The sequence below is a fragment of the Chiloscyllium plagiosum genome, chromosome 22, assembly GCF_004010195.1.
Source record: "Chiloscyllium plagiosum isolate BGI_BamShark_2017 chromosome 22, ASM401019v2, whole genome shotgun sequence".
Classification (NCBI taxonomy): Eukaryota; Metazoa; Chordata; class Chondrichthyes; order Orectolobiformes; family Hemiscylliidae; genus Chiloscyllium; species Chiloscyllium plagiosum.
The window spans coordinates 3,861,936-3,886,846 of record NC_057731.1 but is presented as its reverse complement, the minus strand read 5'-3'; the positions used below and the strand labels follow the sequence as shown (position 1 = coordinate 3,886,846).

Genomic DNA, 24,911 nt, shown 5'->3' with positions numbered 1-24,911 from the left:
GTGCTGAGATGCCCGCAAGGTTAGATGATTTTGACCCAGTTTTGGCAGGGAAGGCGATATTGGTGCCATGCTTTGCAGACATGGACCTGAGGTTCCTTGTGGATGAGAGGGTGCAGAAGAGGGTTTGTTCTCTCCCTCAGGACCAGCAAAAGAAGCCATAACACCAGACCCTGCCAGCCTGGATGTTACCACCTGGTCAGAGTGGTCCAGAGTGATGCCCAGCTTTGAGTCCGCTACATGGATAACGTCTTTGTCATCACTAAACAAAGCAAATTAGAGGAAACCTTCGAGACCATCAATAATACCCTTACTGGCATAAAATTCACTAAAGAGGAGGAAAACAACAACAAACTGCCATTCCTAGATGTCACAGTGGAGTGAACAGCCAATGGGGAACTTCAAACCAGCATCTACAGAAAAATAACACACATGGACCAAATACTGAACTACAGAAGCAATCATCCCAACACCCACAAATGAAGCTGCATTAAAACATTACTTCAATGAGCCACCACACACTGCAACACAGAGGAACTATGCAGAGCACAGAGGAACTATGCAGAGTATAGAAAATGACCTATACAGTGTATTCAAAAAGAACGGGTACCCAATGAACACAGTCCACTGATTTCTCAGCAACAAACCCAAACAAGCAGGCAAAACACGTCCAGAAACCCAGGCCACTCTCCCCTACATTAAAGACAGCTCAGAAATGATGCCGGGCTACTCAGACCCCTTGGCATCATGGTAGCTCACAAACCCACCAACACACTAAAACAGCAGCTAATGAACTTGAAAGACCCTATACAGACAACAAGCAAAACTAATGTCATTTACAAAATACCTTGCAAGAACTGTAATAAATGCTATATTGGACAAACAGGCAGAAAACTAGCCACCAGGATACATGAACATCAACTAGCCACAAAAAGACACTACCCTCTCTCACTAGCATCCTCACATACATACTTCGACTGGGACAATGCATCCATCCTTGGACAAGCCAGACAGAGACACGCATGAGAATTTCTAGAAGCATGGCATTCCAACTGGAACTCTATCACTCCCTGTGAAAAAGAACAGGAAATGAACATCACCACAAAAAATGATGTCACTGCAGGAAATGACATCACCAACCCAAGGCAACCTAAACACATAAATAGAAAGCCGGCCATGCCAATAGCACTTCATCTGAGGGGCTCACTGATGATGTTATCTAGTAAGGTGATGAAACGTCTGAAAACGAACGTTCCAACTCAGCGAGCAAACCTACACCCACATCCATGCCCAACAGTACCAAAAGATGGTCAGTAACCTTCCTTCTTTACTCCACCAGGAAAAGTGCAAACATCTTCTCTCTCAGCTATCTCACACTCACTCTATCTCTGCTACTGGACGGACCCCCTACCAAGGTTCATACTCTATAGGTCCCAACATCTCCCTTCACTCTCTTGAAATGCACAAGCAGACACAAGAGCAGTGGGCAGGTTTGTTGGAGACACTGGACAAACTGACTTGAAGGTTAGAGGACTTCACCAATGCTCTTTGTACAACATTGCCTCTGGTGAGCAGGCGCTGTCTCCTCCCATGGGCAGGATGGAGTCTGCCATGGAGAGCCGGGTCCAGTATTCTCAGGCTGTGCTAGAGGGGGATCCCACTGTTCCAGCTATTATTGCTCAGCACCAACGTCATGGTGACAGGGGAACGAGGGACCTTGACCTCACTCCAGGTGCCCCCCCCTCCTGACAAGGGCGCAGCCAATGGGTAACCAACCCAAGGGGGAACCAGACACAGGGCCCTCCTCTCGAGACACTCCAGAGGTGGGTGGATATTCTATTTCCATCCTGTCTGCAAACCCCACCCCATTCCCAAACTGTGGGAGTTAAACTAAAGGGGTTCACCTGCCTTTGGGTAGGACACACTTAACATGCCTGGCCATGCATCAGAAACTGAATTGGACTTAACACATGAACTCAGTGGCTACAAGAGCAGGTCAGAGGCTTGGAATACAGTGGTGACTAACTCATGTCCTGACTCTCCAAAGCCTCTCCATCGTCTACAAGGCACAGCTCAGGAGTTTGATGGAAAATTCCTCACTTGCCTGTATGGGTGAGGCTCCTACAGCACTCAGCAAATTTGACACCATGAATGAATAAAAGGAAAATATACCAAAGTTCACCCAGTGAAAACTCCAAGACCAACAGAGCTCCACTGCTGGACAAGCTCCCTACAGACCCTGGGACCGCAGCAAGACTCAATGAGAGGGAAAGAAAGAAGCAGGTATTTTGAGTGCACATTGGTGGAATGAGTGACACCTGATTGTAAAAGCATTTTCACATTTCTTAATAAATGTTGACTTTTCACCGTTGGGTACATGAGCAAATATCTACCAACCACAAATACAACATTGAAGGTACAGAGCCTAGCCATCATTAACACGACATAGTGTTTGATGGTTCGAGGTGGGAAAGTGAGCACCTCCTGCAGTTGACCATGGGAACATGGAAGGTGTTTGCTATTTTAGCAATAGGGTGAATGTTTCCAGACTGCAGTACATTGTATCCATCATGTAGTGCTCACAGGAATCTTTCACTAGCACTATGTGGGTGACTGTGTTATACTATTGCTTTTTGAAGAGCCTTTCATCCCTCCCAGAATGAAACACTTATCTCGCCCACTCCATGTGCGGTGGCAGCCATTTTCAGCTGCACTACGCACTCTTAATTTGCATCACGGAAGGAAAAGTTGGTTGCTCCTTGCACTTGAGTGTTGGCCCCTTTACCCCTTGGTAAACTCCCAAAATGTACACTTCCCCATTTGGCTGCCCTTTCCATCAAACCCATCAACTTGGAACCTCCCAATGTTTCCAGCCAACCTGTCCATCTGCAGTCAAATACAAGTACCGTGAGCCTTGAAACGTTGTATAGGGGAGGGGGTTGGGAGCAATCTTATGACCATTAATGTGGGCACAAAGTGAGTGAGGGTGAAGAGGGTGACTGAGGATCCCTGAGATGCAGCCTGGTCCAATTCAAATGCGATTAGTTCAATTTGGGAAACCTGGTTGGCGTGGATGAGATGGACCGAACAGTCTGTTTCCATGCTGTATGACTCTATAACTAGGTACATGTCACTGAGTACAAAATACTTGGATAACAGCATGGCAATAAGAGATGTCAGCTCAGTCTGAAGTGCAGTAATGATGTACAGGGTTGAACTAGATGTGAGGCTGTTACGTGTCAGATGCCATGTGTGTGGACATTGACCTGAGATATTGGTACCTCATGTCCAAGACACCAAGTGTCCACTCTGACTTCCAGGTCAGGAAATTACCACCACCTAATTACTATCTAGGAGAATGGGAAGCTGCAGATGAATGCAGCTAGACCTCTTGCTGCTCACGAATCTCATCTCTCACTGTTCAACACTTGGTCGGAAAATGGGACTTTCTCCTCTCAGCAGCGAGGAGCCCCTCACCGGAAATCTTCGGAAATTTTCCCAACTTTTCTTGCCATGGCCCATGTCATTCAGGGGCTGGGGAGATTCTGCCCCAAATTTTATCAATGTTAGAAAAACGAGCAAAGTCAGCCTTCTGTCTACATTCATTATCGTGATGCAGTGATTCCAATCAATCGAAAGCCCAAAACCTCAAGGTTGAATCACTAGCCAGATGTATTCTCTGAAGAGGGAACTCCCCCCTGGAGCAAACCGTTTCATTGTGATCGATCTTCTTTAGATGGGTTTTAGAAATATATTGTAGTTGGACAGAAGCCACCTGCCTTTATAGAGTGCCTTTTACAAGTGCAGAACGCTATGAAGCATTTTATAGTCAGTGAATGAGTTTTCAAGTGTAGTGACTGCTATTTCTCTCGCAAAAATGGAAATTTATAAAGAACAGCTGCCAGCAAATACCAACAATTGAAATGACATTTCTTCGTGACATTGGTTCGAGCATAAGCATTTAACAGAGCTTCTGGAACTTTCCAATTTTCCATCAAACAGTGGGACTTTTAGGATTCAAAGAGGGCAGAGAGAGAGAGAGAGGCTTCGATTTAATGTTTCAACTGCAATTTGGCATCCCTGACAATGTAGCACATCCACAGTACTGCACTGGACTGTCGGTCTTGATGAGGGTTTATGTTACAAAGTATGCTGGATGGAAATGAGTTTACTAGTTCTTTTTCATTCCAGTGAACCTTACTTTGAAGTAATTGCTGCCCATGCTACGGCAATATTTAACGGATCATTCACTCTGTTGCTGTCGTATGCTTGGGGGCATTGAAAATCTGTGACTCTTCTGCAGAGAGTCACTCAGGTTGCTCATCGTTACTGACACTAGAGATTGTTCTTTTGAAAGGTCAATTGAGAAACACTTAACAAAAATACTCTTCCGCGGGCAATTTGATTCAGCCAGGAATTAAAGCATCATCATGCACTGTGTTGATCAGACTGCTCTGTAGCTGTCATTGCAACGGCGTTTGTGGGAAATCCATTAGTGCGATAAATTAAAAGCTACAGCGATTTTCCCAACCAATCTATAAATTAATCACTCAATAGCTGCAAGATTAGGTCTATCAGGAACGACTGAGCAAGGTGGGCTGCTTTATACAGAAAAGGGATGGCTGAGATGTGTTCTCGATAAAGGCAGTTTGACAGGGGAGATGTAGACAGGGTCTTTGTAATTTTGGCAGCGTCGAAAGTAAGCACTATAAATAAAATAAATTCAAAAAGTTAAAGAACTGTAGGACGGTGGGAATCAGAAACAAAATGAGAAATTGCTGGAGAAACTCAGCAGGTCTGATCGCATCTGTGGAGAGAGCAAGCAGAGTGAAGATTTTGGGTTCAGTGACCCTTCCTCAGAACCTGGAACGCTGCTTGCTCTCCTCAGGTGGAGAGCAGAGCAGATTCCAGCATTTTGTGTGAGATTAGAGTCTGACTTTAAAGAATTGAAAATCAAGAGGCAGGGATGAGCTTCAAACAATCGTCATCACCAGGTAAAAGATGGGGGAAAGATTATTGTACCAAGGGGACTCACAAGTCTCCGGGACCAGCTGATTTCCATCCTGGAGTCTAAAAAGAAGTGACATAGGTGATAGGTGTGTTTGTTTTAATCTTCCAAAATTCCTTAGATGTAGATTGGAATATGGCAATATAAGGTCTTCAAGGCAATATTCAAGAAAGGAAAAAGGACATAAAGCAGGACGCTAGTGTCGTGTAAGCTTAATGGGCAAATTATGGGCAAAGTGCTGGCAAATGGGACGAGGTTAATTTGGGATATTTTGGTCACCATAGACAAGTTGGACCAAAGGGTTTGTTTCCGTGCTGTACATCTCTATCATATTAAATGGTGCTAGAATCCATCATTAAGAACATTACACCAGGATACTTATCATAAGTAAATCATAGCTGGTCGTGTAGCCACACACGCAGACAACAAGCAACATGAATTCGACTGGGACAACACTACTATCATAGGGCAAGCCAGACAGAGAACAGCCAGGGAATTCCTAGAGGCATGGCATTCATCCACAAACTCCATCAACAAACACATCGACCTGGACCCAATATACCAACCACTACAGCGGACAGCTGAAACTGACAACCGGAAGCGGCAGGGACAGACCACTATAAACACCGGAGGAAACATCAAAGAAGCGCTTCGCAGGAGGCTCCCAAGCACTGATGATGTTGCCTAGCCAGGGGACGAAACGTTTGCAACAAAAACTTCCAGCTCGGCGAACAGAACCACAACAACGAGCACCCGAGCTACAAATCTTCGCACAAACTTTGAACATCTTGTTTTTGTAAAAACAGAGTTTTGTTTAATTGATCTATTAGAGTGTTCTTGACAAACTAACATCCATGGTGATTACAGAAGGAAGTTGATGTGGTGTCCTTAGGTTTCCAAAGGTTGAGATACCACATCAAAAGGTTGAACTAAGTGGGTATGGATTAGAATGGTTTAGAATTGGTTAGCCAGTAGGAAGCAGACAGTGGGGATAAACGGGTCTTTGTTTGGGTTGGCAAGCTGTAACTATAGGAATAGCACAGAGCTCATTATTGGTGCCTCAACTATTTACAGCCTATATCAATAATTTGGGTGAAGGAACTGAATGGATGGTCACTAACTTTGCAACGGTACTAAGATAAGAAGGAAAATAAATTGGAAGCACTTTGGGCCAGCGACCATAATTTTATTACTTTTAAAATAGTGATGGAAAAGGATAGACCAGACCTAAAAGTTGAAGTTCTAAATTAGAGAGAGGTCAATTTTGGGAATTAGGCAAGAACTTTCAAAAGCTGACTTGGGACAGATGTTCGTAGGTAAAGGGACGGCTGGGAAATGGGAAGCCTTCAGTCCAGAGAGTGTCCAGAGAAAGTATATTCCTGTCAGGGTGAAAGGGAAGGCTGGTAGGTATAGGGAATGCTGAATGACTAAAGAAGTTGAGGGTTTGGTTAAGAAAAAGAAGGAAGCATATGTCAGGAATAGACAGGATAGATTGAGTGAATCCTTAGAAGAGTATAACGGCAGTAGGAGTATACTTAAGAGGGAAATCAGGAGGGCAAAATGGGGACATGAGATAGCTTTGGCAAATAGAGTCCAGGAGAATCCAAAGGGGTTTTACAAATACATTAAGGACAAAAGGGTAACTAGGGAGAGAATAGGGCCCCTCAAAGATCAGCAAAGAAAATGGGGGAGATACTAAATGAATATTTTTCATCGGTATTTACTGTGGAAAAGGATATGGAAGATATAGACTGTAGGGAAATAGATGGTGACATCTTTAAACATGTCCATATTACAGAGGAGGAAGTGCTGGATGTCTTGAAATGGTTAAAAGTGGATAACTCCCCCAGACCTGATCAGGTGTACCCTAGAACACTGTGGGAAGCTAGGGAAGTGATTGCTGGGACTCTTGCTGAGATAATTGTATCATCAATAGTCACAGGTGAGATGCCTGAAGACTGGAGGTTGGCAAACGTGGTGCCACTGTTTAAGAAAGGTGGTAAGGACAAGCCAGGAAACTATAGACCAGTGAGCCTGACATTGGTGGTGGGTAAATTGTTGGAGGGAATCCTGAGGGACAGGATGTACATGTATTTGGAAAGGCAAGGACTGATTAGGGATAGTCAACATGGCTTTGTGTATGGGAAATCATGTCTCACAAGCTTGAGTTTTTTGAAGAAATAACGAAGAGGATTGATGAAGGCAGAGTGGTAGATGTGATCTATATGGATTTCAGTAAGGTGTTCGACAAGGTTCCCCATGGGAGACTGGTTAGCAAAGTTAGATCTCATGGAATACAGGGAGAACTAGCCATTTGGATACAAAACTGGCTCAAAGGTAGAAGACAGAGGTTGGTGGCAGAACAGGATCTGGACCAGATGGGCCAATGGGCTGAGAAGTGGCAGATGGAGTTTAATTTAGAGAAATTTGAGGTGCTTCATTTTAGGAAAGCAAATCTTAACTGGACTTATACACTTAATGGTAAGGTCCTAGGGAGTGTTGCTGAACAAAGAGACCTTGGAGTGCAGGTTCATAGCTCCTTGAAAGTGGAGTCGCAGGTCGATAGGATAGAGAAGAAGGTGTTTGGTATGGTTTCCTTTATTGGTCAGAGTATTGAGTACAGGAGTTGGGAGGTCATGTTGCGGATGTACAGGACATTGGTTAGGCCACTGTTGGAATATTGTGTGCAATTCTGGTCTCCTTCCTATTGGAAAGATGTGAAACTTGAAAGGGTTCAGAAAAGATTTACAAGGATGTTGATAGGGTTGGAGGATTTGAGCTATAGGGCGAGGTCGAATAGGCTAGGGCTGTTTCCCTGGAGCATCGAAGGCTGAGGGGTGACCTCTTCGAGGCTTATAAAATCATGAGGGGCATGGATAGGGTAAATAGGCAAAGTCTTTTCCCTGGGGTAGGGGAGTCCAGAACTAGAAGGCATAGGTTTAGGGTGAGAGGGGAAAGATATAAAAGAGACCTAAGGGGCAACTTTTTCACACAGAGGCTGGTATGTGTATGGAATGAGTTGCCAGAGGAAGTAGTGGAGGCTGGTACATTTAAAAGGCATTTGGATGGGTATATGGGCCAGGTGCTGGCAGGTGGGACTAGATTGGGTTGGGATATCTGGTCTGTTTCCATGCTGTACATCTATATGACTCTATGACTCTCGACAGGCAGACGTATAAAGACAGATTGAGCGAGTGGGCAAAGTGTTTGACATTTGGAGAATAGTGTGGGAAAATGTGAACTGGTCCACTTTGGCAGGAAAAGGAGAAAAGCAGATTTTGATTTCAATGGAGAGAGATTGCAGAACTTAGTTCCTGTAAGCTAACTAATCACAGGAAGTTAGCTTACAGATACAGCAAGTGATTAGGAAGGGGAATGGAATGCCATTAATTACAAGGGGAATGGAATCATGTGGAATGCACTGGAATAATGGTGAAGAATCGGGAAGTTTTGCTTCAGCTGCATACGTCAATGGTGAGACATTGGTCTCTTTTTTGAAAAAAAGAGGCATAATTGCTTAGAGGCTGTTCAATATGGTTCACTCGAATTGTTCCTGGGCTAACAGGATTACCTTTTGAAGAAAGGTTGAACAGGTTAGATCTATTTTACCCAATTGATTGTAGGAGAGTGAGAGATGATCTTATTGAAACATATAAAATCCTGAAGGGATTTGATAGGTTGGATACCTGGAGGATCTTTCCACATGTGGGAGCGACTAACCCTCGGGGATGAATCTCCCTGTGAAGACTGAGATGGAGATGGTTCTTTCCTCTCTGAGGGTTGCTAAAGTGTGGAATTCTCTTCTTCAGAAAGTGATCGAGCTCAATCTTTAAATTTATTCAAGGCTGAGTTTGACAGATTTTTGATAGATGAAGGATTTGAAGGTGACATGGTACAGACACAAAGCTGGAGCTGGGTTCTGAGCAAGGGTAACTCGACCTAAAATGTTAACTCTGATTTCGCTCCAAAAATGCTGCCTGACCTGCTGAGCTTTTCCAACAATTGTTGTCCCTCTTTCTGATTTACAGCATCCGCAATTCTTTTGATTTTTATTATCTTATCGGATGGTGGAGCAGATGGCTTTCTCCCGTGCCACAGTTCCATGTCCCTATGTCCTGCTTCCTGTTCTTCTCACATCATGTGTCAGTTAGCACTATGGGCTGTGTCACTTTTTCTGTAGCACAAACCATCCATGAACTAACTGAAATAAAGATAAAACACTGTATTTGAAACAGCAAACAGATAACATAATGAGGGCTGACTTCAGAAAAACAGAGAAGGAAAAGGAATTGACAGGATCATTAATCATTTTCTGGAAGTCTAATGTCAAGAGGAAATTATTAACAACAAAGTTAATAAAACACTCGATTATAGATAGGAATTATCAGACTATAATTAACAGTGATGAGGCCACATTGAAGATTGTCAGTTCACAAAATAACTGGTTCCCTCTCTTCAGGTACTGTTTCTTTCAAAATTATCCTTCCTCATCAAAATTACCCCAAAGTCTAATCTCCCTTTCCTCTCCACCCTCCTTATCTCTGAAATCCATGCATGGTTTTTTAATGACTATATACAGAATAGCACCAATCAGGATTCCACATCAAATGCAACATAGACCCAGGTCAAACTATAGGTGCAAGCACCGTCCTCTGTGATGACGTTTTCCTTCCTTCCCCTTCTCTATGTGTCAGCAACATTTAATGCAATCATAGAACTGCCACATCATAGCGACAGACCATTTGGCTAGGCACATCTGTGCTGGCTCTCCAAAGGAGCAATTCACCCGGTTAACTAGTTAGCCACCTACCTCCCTGACTTATGGCTCAGAGTTCCAATACCTAGTTTCAACAACATTGTCCCCATTTGCCTACTCTCCAAAGGATCCAGCTCATCTCGTAATCCTACTCTTCCTGTGACCCTGCTCTGCCCATGACCGTGCTGTCCCTGTCACCCTGCTCTTCCCTTGACCTTTCTCTCCCCATGGTCTTCTCTCACCAAGACCCTGCTCTCCCCATGACCTTTCAGTCCCCATGACTCTGTTCTCACTGTGACCATTCTCTCCCCCTGACTCTGTTCTTCAAATGAACCTCCTCTCCCTGTGACTCTGCTGTCCCCATGACCCTGCTCTCCCTGTGACCTTTAGAATCCCTATAGTGTGGAAACAGGCCCTTTGGCCCAATAAGGCCACACCGACCCTCCGAAGAGTAACCCATTCAGATGTGATCCCATGCTATGTTTCTGGACATTCCTCTACCCTATTATCCTATATTCACCCCTGACTAATGCACCTAACCTACACATCCCTGAACACTATGTTGTGTATGTGTAAGATGGCCAATTCAACTGACCGGCACAAATTTGGACTGTGGGAGGAAACCGGAGCACTTGGAGGAAACCTACACAGATACGGGGAGAATGTGCAAACTCCACACAGATAGTCGCCCGAGGCTGGAATTGAATGTGGGTCCCTGGTGCTGTGAGACAGCAGTGCTAACCACTGAGCCATTGTGCTATCCCTTTCTCTCCCTGTGACCCTGCTGTCCCATGACCTTTCTCTCCCCGTGACCCTGCTGTCCCTGCTGCCATCACATCAATATTGACTTAATTTGCCAATTCACTTTGGCCAGCTCTGTTTCCAGGCCCTCTCTCCCTTTAAAGCCAAATATAAAAATCAATTTTATTATGATCCCTGTTACCTAAAGCCACCTTCACTATGAGTTAATTAATTAACCTGTCTTGTTGGCCTGCTCTCAGCTTGAGTCCAGAACATGCTGTTCCAAGAAACTATCCTGAAAGTGTTCTATGAACTCTTCATTGAGGCTACAATTGCGTGTCTGATTATCCTGATTTATATTTAAATTAAAATCTCCCATTATTGCTGCCATGTCTTTCTGATAAACTCTACTTATTTCTTCCTTTATGTTCTGCCCCGTCACATGGTTTCTGTTAGGGGAGCTGTACCCCACTGCCCCAAGTGGCTTTTTAACCTTTATTATTTCTGCACTCTACCCAAACTGTTCCCACATCTTGGTTTCCTGAACTTTCGTCATCCAGTTCTATTGTGTTAATAACAAGATTGACTAACAAAGCCACACCTCCCCTTTTTCCTAGCTTCTGTCCTATAGCCTTTGATATTCATGAGATCTATTACACTGACCTGAAAAGAATATGGCTCTCAATCTAACATTTCATCGGAAACACAGCATTTCCAACTGTGGAGAACACCTTCAATCCTTCAGTTCCTGCAGTACAATATTAAAAATTCCAAAATCATTATCTTCTCTGCTACCATAGAATCTGTTTGACCACAAGTGGTTCATGCTTCTACGAGCACATCTCGCCTCACAATGTGATCCCATGCTATGTTTCTGGACTTTGAATCCTCTCTATCACAAAGACCGGCAAGTTCCATCTGCAGGACATTACTCACCTCTGTCCCTATCTGCTCTGACCTGTGACTGAAACCCTCTTGAAAACCTTTGTCTCCTCTGCCTCAATTAGCCATTCACTATCCAGAACTCCACTCCAAGTCTTGCTCACATCCCATCCTTGCTGACCTGCACTGGAACCTGGTCCAGATACAAAGGACATTTACAATTTTCTACCTTATGGGCAATTACATCCTGATCTTATCCTTCCATTTTTTCTATAACTGTATCCAGTCCTACTACCTCTGCCCACCTCCCCTCCGCCTAACTCTAATTTTCCCTAATTTTGCTCTCTTAATGAAGCCTTCAGTTCCCTCCGACTTTCCCTGTACCATTGGTAACCACTTGGCTGTGGAAACCTCTCCGTCCCACCCTCTTCCTTCAGGATTCTGCATCTATTTGGACAGCATTTTGATCAGCCCCCTTAATATCGCCTGCATTTGTTATATACACATCTGGGACGTGCAGATGTAAGTGGGACGGGGGGAATATCTTTTTCACATTAAAGGTGATATTTCATGCAGATTATTGTTTCCTGTTGTTATTGATAGGACTAGTGACAGAATTGGTGAGCTAAATGACCAGCTGGAATTTCCAGGAGCTTTGATACCCCATCTGTCTGGCAGTTGTCATTATTTTCACTCCTTCACCCATGTTGACACCAACTGGTCTTTAGCCTGACGAAGTAAGCATTACCGAAAGGTTGACAGAACCATACAGGACAGAAGGAGTCTGTTCACTTCATTACGGATAGGCCGGATCTTTGCGAGAGCTTTTCAATGAAGTGGTGGCCAATTGCGGGTTTTCTTTTCTGGAATTTTCGGCACTTCTGTAAATTTCCACAGAAACGTACAACATAGTATCAATTAGACATAGAAAAGTTATTGCACAGGAGACCACTCAGTCCATCAAGATACCGTTAACTCTTCATCCAGTCCCACTCTCTTCAGCCTTTTCCCCACTCCCCACAATTAAACTACAATTCATTTCTTTCAAATAATTGCCCCATCCTGCCTCCATTTCCCACTCCGTAAACCTAACCGCTTGCTGTCTGAAAAGGTTTTCCTCAAGTGGTTGTTGCTTTTTTTGATGATTCACCTTCAATCTATATCCTCTGGGTCTCTGCCCTTCCTGACAATGGGGGGATTTCAGGGTATGTTAGGATCTACATTGCTCCCAAGCCTCATCACACCTTCTTTCATCTCAGCCCATCAATCCATCTTTCTATTCCTCATTCCCTTCTGTTATTAACTAGCTTCTCATTAAAGAATCTGTGCTCAGCTGATTGGTCTGGTCAAAGGCTTCCCATTTCCTTGATGATTTTGTTCAGGATTCTATGCTCATGGCTGTTACTCAGCTTCATGGCATCTTTCCCACAAAACCAACATATGAATCCCCAAGGCCTAACTTCAAAAACTCCTTTCCTTGGCCTGTGAAAATTGACATGGATGTTTGCTGAGTCATTGAAACCTACTCCTTGCATAGCTTCAATATGTGGCTGATCCCTTTCATGGAATCACAGAAGCTCTACAGTGCAGATGGATGCCATTTGTCCTGTCAAGTCTGCACCAACTCTCCAAAGAGCATCCCACCTAGACCCACAACCCAACATTTTACCATAGCTAACCCACCTAGCTGCACACCCCTGGATAAAATCAGCAATTGAGCATGGCCAATCCACCCAACCTGCACACCTTTGGACTGTGAGAGGAGACTGGAGCACCTGGAGGAAGTCTGTGCAGACATAGGGAGAATGTACAAACTCGACACAGACAGTCACCCGAGGCTGGAATCCCGAGTCCCTAGCGCTGTGACAGAGTAGTGCATTGTATCCAATTGTATTTTTATTAGAATGCCTACAGTGTGGAAACAGGCCCTTCGGCCCAACAAGTCCACACTGACCCTCCAAAGAGCATCCCACCCAGACTCATTTCCCTACACTACCTAACCGACACATCCCTGAACATTATGGGCGATTTAGCATGGCCAATACACCTAACCTGCACATCTTTAAATTATGGAAGGAAACTGGAGCACCTAAAGGAAGCCCACACAGACATGGCGAGAATGTGTAAACTCCACACAGATAGTTGCCTGAGGCTGGAGTTGAACCTAGTCCCTGGCACTGTGAGGCAGCAGTGCTAACCACCAAAACCAATGAATCTGTAGCTGCATGTGAAAACTTCCTTCCCTGTCTTAATAGGCTCCATCCTCTGCCAAAATGGATCAACCCAATGCACTCCTTAGTCCAGTGACTCTACCACAGTACCATCTGTCAGAGAAATCAGCCAGTGGGTTCTATAATATTGTCTACTGAAAACCTGCCTTCAATGATCAGTATGTACATTGGGATTCCTACAATTCTATGTGTGATAAAATTGACTTTATCAGAAAGCTCATAAGTAGGACTGGGGACATTTGTCCTCTGTGCAGACCTGGTATTAAATAGGGCACATCAAGGCCACCCTATGGGATAATGGCTACTGTGATCAGTTCATTTCTCACTGTACAGTGCCAACTCATGAATGGACTTAAGGCACTTGAAAAATTCCCAGTCTACCTCAAATAATCCTGAATGTGTAAGGTGTCTGAAGTCTTTCTACAATGGGATATGCTGGCTATTTCATGCTATGCAGAAACAACACGACTGGCGTTTGCCTTGAACTGAGTGATGCCTCCAAGCCAAAATAATGTTCTACCTGTAGCATAGATGAGTAATATGGTATATGAATTTCACTGCTAGTGTGGTGCCATACATTCTAAAAAACTGATGGATTGTATTAAACAGTATATCCCTTTCGCTGTTCACAATAGGCAAGCTACTGACTGTACCCAATGGCCTGCAATTGGGAAATTTGCAACAGTGTTCAACATCAGATGGGATTCTGCAATTGGACAACATTTGCTACATAATCCCAAGTGTGAGAGGAATTACATTGACAACTGGTTTAGGATTGCCAGTTCCACTTGCAGTGTACTGCACCAGTGTGTACTGGAAGCTACATCTCTGAATACACAGGGCCTTGTTCTTTGCAGGCAGACAGAACATGCAGACACTATCTGTTTCAGCTCAACAAAATAGGCGACGGTCATTTGTTGGTTCATTTCTCAGATAAATACCCTGGCCATTCAGTGTCAAAATTTAAATGGAACATGGCAGTTAACTATTAATCCTTAACTAGTGCATTTTCCAAAGCAACCCCCACAGCCCACTTGCCAACCAAACAGAACTCTCCTTTCATACAATGTAAATGCTGATTTTTCCTTTAAATTAATAATCTTCAACATTGTCCTGATGTGTACAGGACAAATAGCTTTGATAAAATGCATCTTTTGTTTTCAGCAATATTCAGGTTCTATGCTGTCAAACAACTTGACGTTTGCTATACAACTGTGAGACATCAATACAGAGCCCTGCTCTGGTTCCAAGATGCAGTGTTTGACAAGAAATGTCATGACACATTCTGTCAAATGCAACAGAGTATCTATTAGGCTGCACAATTGCACTTCCACAGAGCAATACCCTGAGGCACGCACTACCCAGATTATCTTTCAGAATCTGTGGAAGGAGAGAACTGCCTGCAGGTGTGATAGCGGAGCTGAGGCAGTGAGTGTAACAACAAACAGAGGGCCACAGTTGATTTAGTCTCCTTTCCCTCAATATTTGTGTACTACAATGAGACCTGATGCATTTTGAATATTCCGGGGCTATTTAAACAGCAGCATGCTTTTTTGAAATGTGAGCTCAGTCACATCATGCAGAGTTCTAATGACTGATAAAGGGAACATTGCTGTTCTGTTATTAAACAACTTTGCTTATCATTTTATCTTCCTCTCCACTGTGTCATCTCTCTATATAGTAGGCCAGATCTGATGGGAATATTAGTTTCTGCATCAATGGCCAAGCCTCATGACTTTCCCCACAATTTTATTTTTCATTCAATGAGATCCCATGATCTCATATTCCTATTCAAAAACTTGCCTTCACACACACACACATCTCCTGAGAGCCGCTTTTAATATAATTTAACGCATTTTCCAAATGCCAGATTCAATCAAATATTTTCAGACATTTTCACCTAATCTTTGGAAAGGTGTCATTGCCCCAACAATCTGCTATTATATATTTTGAAATGAACTAAAAATGCAAGATGTCCCAAAGTGCTTTACAGTTAATTAAGTAATTTTTGAAGTGTTGTCAGTGTTACGATGTAGGAAAATTGTCAATTAATTTGCAATCAGAAAACTTGCACAAACAGCAACATGTTAATGACCAGATAATCTCTTTTAATGATGTCGGTCAAGAGATAATTATTGAATGGGGAGAATCCTCATGAGATCCTTTAAATCCATCTGGGAATGCAGCCAGGATATTGGTTAAATGTTGAAAAACACTTCCAACAGCTCACCACACCCTCAACACCACACAGCGTCAGCCTAGAATTTGTGTCAATGGTTCAAATGGGGGATCTGAATTCACAACCATCTCACTTAGAGATCATCACAGCTGTAAAAGTATGATTCCCTCTGTTCATATTAGTCCTTTGTGAAATTGTACTTGGTTTGAGCCACTTGACAATGAAACAGTGGAGTGAAAAACTTGCTATAATTTGTGATTGTGGCATTTACTGAATGAGTGGTGCATTTACATGAAGCACAAGTTCTGACAAGCAGTTGCTGACGCTTGGCTAATAATTGGGAGGGATTTTTCATTTGAGAACAATTTGTCATAAAAGCACACACTCACTGCAAGAATCATTGATGAAAATGTTTTTAAGAAAGTGCGCCACCTACTGGATATGTGCAATTACAATCTGTTTTTAGTTCGTAAACCAGGGAGAGCGCAAACACAGTCCCCCACTACCACAAATTTTGCAGGTGAGTATCCCAAATTTGGGGACATTGCGGGCGTAAGCACACCCAAAGTGCAATGGGATATTCTCGTCCTGGGAGAACCACCTTAGTGATCATGGTATCTCCCCCTGCCAGGTAAGTATATACCTGTCAGGCAGGGAGGAAGGGGTTGAGCGATGAAACTGTGGTTTATTGAAGAAGTTGAATCTCTTGAAAAGAGGAAGAAGGAGACTTATGTTAAGATGAGGTGTGAAGGCTCAGTTAGGGCGCTTGAGAGTTACAAGTTAGTCAGGAAAGACCTAAAGAGAGAGCTACAGGTTAGCCAGGAGGGGACATGAGAAGTCTTTCTCAGGTAGGAACAAGGAAAACACTAAAGCTTTCTATAGGTATGTCAGGATTAAAAGAATGACCAGAGTAAGATTAGGGCCAGTCAAGTACAATAGTGGGAAGTTGTGCATGGAGTCCAAAGAGATAGGAGAGGTGCTAAATGAATATATTTCATCAATTTTCACGCAGAAAAAAGACAATATTGTAGAAGAGAATACTGAGACACAGGCTTCGAGACTAGATGGGATTGAGGGTCATAAGGAGGAGGTCTTAGCAATTCTGGAAAGTGTGAAAATAGATGGGATTTATCCTAGGATTCTCTGGGAAGCTAGGGAGGAGATTGCAGAGCCTTTAGCTTTGACCTTTGTATCATCATTATCTACAGGAATAGTGCCAGAAGACTGGAGGATAGCAAATATTGTCCCCTTGTTCAAGAAGTGGGGATAGAGACAACCCTGGTTATTGTAGACCAGTGAGCCTTACTTTAGTTGTGGGCAAAGTGTTGGAAAAGGTGATAAGAGATAGGATTTAGAATCATCTAGAAAGGAATCATTTGATTAGGGATAGTCAACACTGTTTTGTGAAGGGTAGGTCGTGCCTCACAAAACGTATTGGGTTCTTTGATAAGGTGATGAGAGTAAGGCATTTGATGTAGTGCATATGGATTTCAGTAAAGCATTTGATTAGGTTCCCCATGGTAGGCTATTGCAGAGGCATGGGATTGAGGGTGATTTAGTGGTTTGGATCAGAAATTGGCTAGCTGAAAGCAGACAGAGGGTGGTGGTTTATGAGAAATGTTCATCCTGCAGTTCAGTTACAAGTGGTATACCACAAGAATCTATTTTGGGGCCCCTGCTGTGTTTGTCATTTTTATGAATGTCCTGGATGAGGGTGTAGAAGGATGGGTTCATAAATTTGTGGATGACACTAATGTTGGTAGAGTTGTGGATAGTGCAGAAGGATATTGCAGGTCACAGAGGGACATAGATAAGCTGCAGAGCTGGACTGAGAGGTGGCAAACTGAGTTTATTGCGGAAAAGTGTGAGGTGATTCACTTTGGAGGGAGTAACAGGAATACAGAGTACTGGGCTAATGGTAAGATCCTTGGTTGTGTGGAATGAGTAGAGAGATCTCGGTGTCCATGTTCATAGATCCCTGAAAATTGCCACCCAGTCTGATAGGGTCATTAAGAAAGCATACGGTGTGTTAGCTTTTATTGGTAGAGGGATTGAGTTTAGGAGCCATGTGGTTGTATTGCAGCTGTACAAAACTCTGGAATGGCTACACTTGGAGTATTACGTACAGTTCTGGTTGCCACATTATAGGAAGGATGTGAAGCATTTGCAGACAAGATTTACCAGGATGTTGCCTGGCATGGAGGGAAGGTCTTATGAGGATAGGCTGAAAGATTTGGGGCTGTTTTCATTAGAGAGAAGGCTAAGAGGTGACTTAATAGACACATACAAGATGATCAGAAGTGTACTGTGAGAGCCTTTTTCCTTGGATGGTGGTGGCTAGCACGAGGGGACATAGCTTTAAACTGAGGGGTGATAGATATAGGACAGATATCAGAGGTAGGTTCTTTACTCAGAGAGTAGTAGGGGCATGGAATGCCCTGTCTGCAACAGTAGTAGACTCGCCAACTTTAAGGGCATTTAAATGGTCATTGGATAAACATGTGGATGAAAGTGGAATAGTGTAGGTTAGATGGGCTTCAGATTGGTTTCACAGATCGGTACAACACCGAGGGCTGAAGGGCCTGTACTGAGCAGTAATGTTCTATGTTCTATGTTAAGTGACGTTAGTCCTATCACCAATCTCTGTGGACCTCCACTGTCTACCTTCTGATAATCTGAGGAACTACGCTTAAACACTGCTCCTTGATTTCTGGTTTGCAGCCAGCCTGCTATTCTTTCCCCATTTGTTCCTGGAATCATCAAAAGTAAAAGTAGACCATTCAGCCCTTTGAGCCCACTCCAGATTTCAATAAGATCACTCAAATCTACCCTGTTCTCACTTTCTCCCCATACTCTTTGATTGCATTCACCCCAAGAATTATATCTAACTCCATGTTCAAATCATAAACATGAATCTGCAGTGTAGCCTTTTCAAATTTCAAATATACCAAATGTACATTACCCTTGTCTACCCTACTGCTACCTCTTCAAAGAACACAACCGAGTTGGTCAAGGATGACATTTCTATTTATTTTGGTTTCAACTCTTGGATGGTTTTCTGTAATGTCTTTCTGACAACTGACAGGTTTATGGGCACCCGAACCTATTTTATCTCCTTTATAAATACACGACATTGAAGGGAAGTTCATGTTTAATGTTTAGCTTCAGCTGTGATCGAGTAATTGAAGTATATTAATCAATATTAATTAATATAATGTTATTCTGTTTAATTATGATCAAAGTGGCATCAATAATATTTTGTGACTTTGCAGCTGGGATAGGGTAAAACAATATCTTTATGGTTTACTTTACAAGATAAGTGTTGGGAGACCAGCTGCTATGTTTTGCAGTGCAGTTACAGAGCAAATACTGTGAAACCTGTTAAAGTTGAATGAGAGAAATTCCAATTCCATCATGCTCCATAATAATCAAAATCTTATCAGTAGGTGCTTGATGCTATAGACCCAGAAGGAAGTTACAAAGAATAGCAGATATGAAAATCAGGTCTTCAACTTATATCCTAAATTAGTTTAACTTTTTAAGTTGTAATGCCTTAAAGAGAAGCAATCGCACTATTTTAAATGGCATGTCAAACTTATGTATTATTTACTTAGAATTAAGTTCTGTGATAGGTTTGTGATTAGTTTTAGTAGGCATGTAATTCTTTTTGACTTTTATTACTTATGAACATGTGTTAACTGAATGGATAAAGATATCTTACTGCCGCAGCTAATCCTGATGATAACACATCTTACCGCTTCCTAGCGAGAGTCTCATTTCAACATCAAGGACTCTATAAGAAAATGCAAACTATTTCCTCTGACATCCCTGAACATCTCATGGTCCATACTTCACCATTGTCCATGTCTACGATTCCACTCTACCTAGGCAATGCATGTGCAGAGACTGATGAAAGGGGAACTGATTAAAATTAATACACTGTTTAGTTAATAAATTATAGCTTTATTTTTGGCCTGCATTTGGGTAATGCATGCTACTTGTAATTGATAATTGTCACTGAGCTCAAGTGGGTTATACTACCTGTTATTCTTCCCATTATTTTTATCTTTGTGCAAGCCTTTTTTATTTTCTTTTTTGTCAGCTGGACTTTGTCCTTTGATCATAGGAAGGCAAAATATTTCTGTCAATCCTGTGCCGCTTCAGATTTCTCTACTGATGAGAGTATGAAAGAGCTCATATGCAACAGGGGTAATCTCAATAGATAGGTTCTACTTTTGGAATTCCACTTTAAGCCAACGAAGACCAATTCAATCTTTTACCAGTTGTCCCTTAACTGGTTGCACAACTGTTCCTTTCTGGATAATTGTTCTCTCACAGTTCTATCGTGATGGGGGAGGAGGGGAAGGTGTGTGTGTGGTTCCAGTAAATTGAGGTGGGTAAAGTGGATGATGTGCTCCCTTTCACAGTCTAACAAGCACCTTAAGACTTTAAAAATACAGCTTGCCGCCTATGATCTGAATAAATTCTTCCTGCCTGAATCGTGGTTTAAGTTATGGATTTCTTGCTTTTATTGCAGACTCAGCAGTCTCCTTACTATCCTCTTCCATTAGACTCTGACCATTTAGACTTCTCAATTGCCCCTTTGTCACCTTAATTCTGGAATTGTGAAGTTTCCAGTGCTGTGACCTTGGTTTAAATTGCTTTTATGGTCCTTGATTTCCCTGCTGTAGCTGTACCTCGTGATATCTGCCCCCAATGTGATAACGCACATTGTGAGCTGAGTACGTTTTATAACTTCCTGTCTCACAGCCTTTTCTGCAATTTTAATTTAAAGACTTTTCTTCTGGCCAGTGGGAGTTTTTAAATTTTACTCAGGTGAATCTTTAATTGGGAATGTTTCCACAGATTCTCATGGTAACTGCTGGGAGTGACTAACTTGGAGCTAATCCTTCCTTTGGTAATTCATATCAGCTCAGAAGTAAAATGCGTTTTCATTACATGCTGTTGCTCCCTTCTTGGTCATTGTCTGGGTTTCTCTGTGGGCTGCTTTATTCATCAGCTGTTGCAGTCCCCTACTATCTGTATGAGTAGAATATCTGCCCCCAATGTGATAACGCACATTGTGAGCTGAGTACGTTTTATAACTTCCTGTCTCTCAGCCTTTTCTGCAATTTTAATTTAAAGATTTTTCTTCTGGCCAGTGGGAGTTTTTAAATTTTACTCAGGTAGCTGCCTGCTCACTTCCCAGGTGAATCTTTAATTGGGAATGTTCCCACAGATTCTCATGGTAACTGCTGGGAGTGACTAACTTGGAGCTAATCCTTCCTTTGGTAATTCATATCAGCTCAGAAGTAAAATGCGTTTTCATTACATGCTGTTGCTCCCTTCTTGGTCATTGTCTGGGTTTCTCTGTGGGCTGCTTTATTCATCAGCTGTTGCAGTCCCCTACTATCTGTATGAGTAGATCTTAAGTCTTTAAAGCTGTGAACCAGTACTGCTCTTGAGTTCCCCTGCCATTCTCCTCCTGCCCTGTATTATTAAGAATGATGCCCACCACTGATCACCATATTGTATTTGCTATGTTGCCAATAACCACCAGCTTGTGGTTGGGGTGGTTTGTTGCCACAATACTCTTTCCTTAATAGGGTCTCAGGGTTTACTACATTTACATTGGTGGGGAAAAGACTCTAGCTAGTCTTAACAAGGATAACATTGCATGTTATCAATTAGGTACAGACATTGTTCCAATGAGACTGGGAGATAGGATCACTCTAAGAGATTCTAAGCTATTCTACCAACCCCAATCCCAGACTTCTGCATGAACATTTTCAGAACCATTATCTTATGCAGTAGGAACATCACATTTTCATAGTCAGTAGTGAGGGTAGCCAGTGAATATGTTGAATAAATTAATGAATTAGTTTTATTGTCACATGTACTCACATGAGTAAAATGAAAAGTTTACAAACACCACTTATGGTGCCACCTTAGGTATAGATTCTTGAGCACAATTCTTAGAAAAAATAAAAAGTAGAGAAGTAAGAAATTCAGCATTACAGACCTTCAGAAATACAAATAATACAAATACAATACATAATAATAAATTAGAAAAATAGAGATTAAATGTTCAGAATAACAGTCCTTCCACAATCACATTATAAAGGAACAAAAACTAAATTAAAAAAAATGTATTGTGTAGATTATTCTGGGGAAACAGATCCTCCCTCTTTGGAAAGATTTCAGGCCTATTTTAAAACAACTCTTAGTTTATTGGATGTTCTAAGGAATATAGTGTGGATAAAGGATGATTAAAATCTCATGGAGTGATCTAAATATATTTTGGTTTATAAATATTAATGCCAGTTGCTTCTCTCTTTTCTATTGCTTCCATGTCAATTAATTCTTGTAATAAATATGACTTGTAATTTTAGCCTGTATGATACAGCCTGATAACAGAATGTTAATTTTCTCTTTCAGAAGGATGAGTGATAGCAAATTGACGATGATGTGGCATCATCTGAAAAATGTTTCAGTCAGTGGGGTGATTTGATCTTGAATTGTAATGGCAAAAGTTAAGATTTTGCGTCAGAGGATGCCTGGAACTGGAGAAATGAATAAAAGAGGCAAGGCAAAGCCCAGAATGTAACATGCTTCTTTTTTAATATCTACAATTCTCGGCTGCTGTTTTCCATATTTCTTTTATCTTGAAGCTGAGCTCTGTCTCATTCCAAGTAGCATCATTTTCATATTAGCTGGAATATTCTTTGAATTATTCCTGCTCTCTCACTGTACACTCACCCCAACTTCTGTTTCTGTGTGTAAAGGTAGAGAGATAAGCCAGGAAGGTACTATCCTTGATTTTTTAAACCAACCCCAATAACCCCAATTAATTCTATATCAATAAGCCTAATTCTAATTCTGCCTGCACAGGTTCACCTCCTTTACCTGGTTTTAGCCCCAGAGAATGGAAAAAGTGATGTTATAGTTTTGTCAACATATCTGCCTTAATTATATTTCAACATTCGAATTGGGGATTGAGTGATGAACTCTGACTGATGATCTTCAGTTGTTCCTGTGTATCTGTGTACCTGCTGATTTAGAACCATAGGCATTCTTAAGGAAGAACAGAACTCCATAGATAGAACCCCTACAATGTGGAAACAAGCCTTTTGGCCCTACTGACCCTCAGAAGAATAACCCACCCAGACCTATTTTCCTACCCTATTATCCTATATTTACCCTGTCCGAATGCACTGAGCCTACACATCCCTGAACACTACTGGGGCAATTTAGCATGGTCAATTTGCATAACCTGCACATCTTTTGGGTTGTGGGAGGAAACTCACGCAGACATGCAGAGAATATGCAAACTCCACACAGGCTGGATTTGAAGCCAGGACCCTGGCGCTGTGAGGCAGCAGTGCTAACCACTGAGCCACTGTGCCTCTCCAGGTGCCAATTTATTCTCATCACAGATCCAGGCATTGGATTGAAAATTATAAATAACAGATTTAAATTGGTCAGATTATGTGTCGATTAAACTTTTAGAAAGTTCCCTCGCTTTCGTAACCGTGGGGCTAAAAATCTGATTGACGTGGAAAACACCAATGGGAATCCTAATGAGTGACTATCCCTGCACACATTCAAAGTGACATGGGCAGCATGCCGACTTGAGCTGCTGGCTAATTTCAATGACTGTAACGAGCAGCTCATTGCTAAATGCGCTGTTGATGGCTGTGTACCTGAGTCAAGGACACACACCCTTGGCAGGCTGGAGCCCCTTCAAGGCAACCTTCACTCCCTCGGACCAGATGTAAGTGACAGATGTATTCTGCCTGTAGGAGGTGTCTGCCCTGTGATGACGGTACAAAACATGGCAAAAAGCAAGCTCCTACATTTTTCCAATGTCTGAATTCTCAGCACTGCTGGAGGAAGTGGGGGGGGGGGATATGCTGAACCACAGGGGCACTCCAGACAAACATTTCAAACGTAGAAGATATCAATGGCTAAGGATATCCTAATTTTTTAATCAGCCTGTTTGGATACAGGTCCAGGGTCACCACACTGTGCAGCAGGATTTCAGGTTGAGATACTACCAAGACACCATAAGACCCCAGGCCACAGAATTAAATGGGAGCAGTGTCGCAACAAAGACCTGGGTACACTGGGGAAGAAGTTCAATCATTTCACACGACTGGTCAGTTTTATTGTTTTCACTCAAAGGAATGTGGGTGTCACTGGCTGGGTCCTTAGGTGGTGAGGAGCTGCCTTCTTGATCTGAAGCTATTCCAACCCTATCACAAGTTTCATGTAGGTACAGCCACAATGCTATTATGGAGAGAGTTCCAGGATTTGGACCCAGTGACAACGAAGGAATGGTGATATAGCTCCAAGTCAGGAAGGTGAGTGACTTAGAGGGGAACTTGCAGGTGGTGGTTTTCCCATGTAATTGCTGCCCTTGTCCTTCTAGATGGAAGTGGTTGTGGCTGGGAAAGTGCTGTCTGAGGAGCCATGGTAAATTTCTGCAGTGCATCTTATACACACTGCTGTTACTGAGTGTCAGTGGTGGAGGGAGTGGAGGCTTGTGGATATGGTATTTATCAAGGGGGCTGCCTTTTCCTGGATGGTGTCAAGCCTTTTGAGTGTTGATGGAACTGACCCCATCCAGAAAAGTGGGGAGTATTCCATTGCTCTCCTTACTTGCGCTTTGTAGATAGTGACAGGCTTTGGGAAATGGGGAGGTGAGTTATGTTTTGCAGGATTCCTGGCCTCTGGCCTACTCTTGTAGCTGTTATATTTATGTGGCAAGTCCAGTTCAGGTTCTGGTCAATAGTAACCGCAAGGATATTGGCAATGATGGTAGCACCATTGAATCTCAAGGGCTGGTGGTTAATTCTCTCATACTGGCGATAGCTATAGCCTGGCATTTGTGCTACGCACATACATGTTACTTGCCACTTGTTAGCCCAAGCTGCATATGATCCTGATCTTGTTGCATTTGAAAATGGACTGCTTCAATATCTAAGGAGTCGTGAATGGTGCTGAACATTGAGCAATAGTCAGCAAACATTTGACCTTATGATGGAGGGAATGCCATTGATGAAGCAGCTGAAGGTTGTTGGTCCTAGGACACTGCCCTGAGGTACTCCTGCAGAG

The 24,911-nt window shown here is 42.6% G+C and overlaps 1 non-coding gene across 1 annotated transcript; it reads right to left on the bottom strand.

Annotated features, from left to right (window-relative positions):
- Positions 1-16,268: 16,268 nt before the first annotated feature.
- Positions 16,269-16,433, bottom strand: LOC122561420. Its single transcript, XR_006315003.1, has one exon. It is a non-coding gene; the product is annotated as a U1 spliceosomal RNA (small nuclear RNA).
- Positions 16,434-24,911: the final 8,478 nt, after the last annotated feature.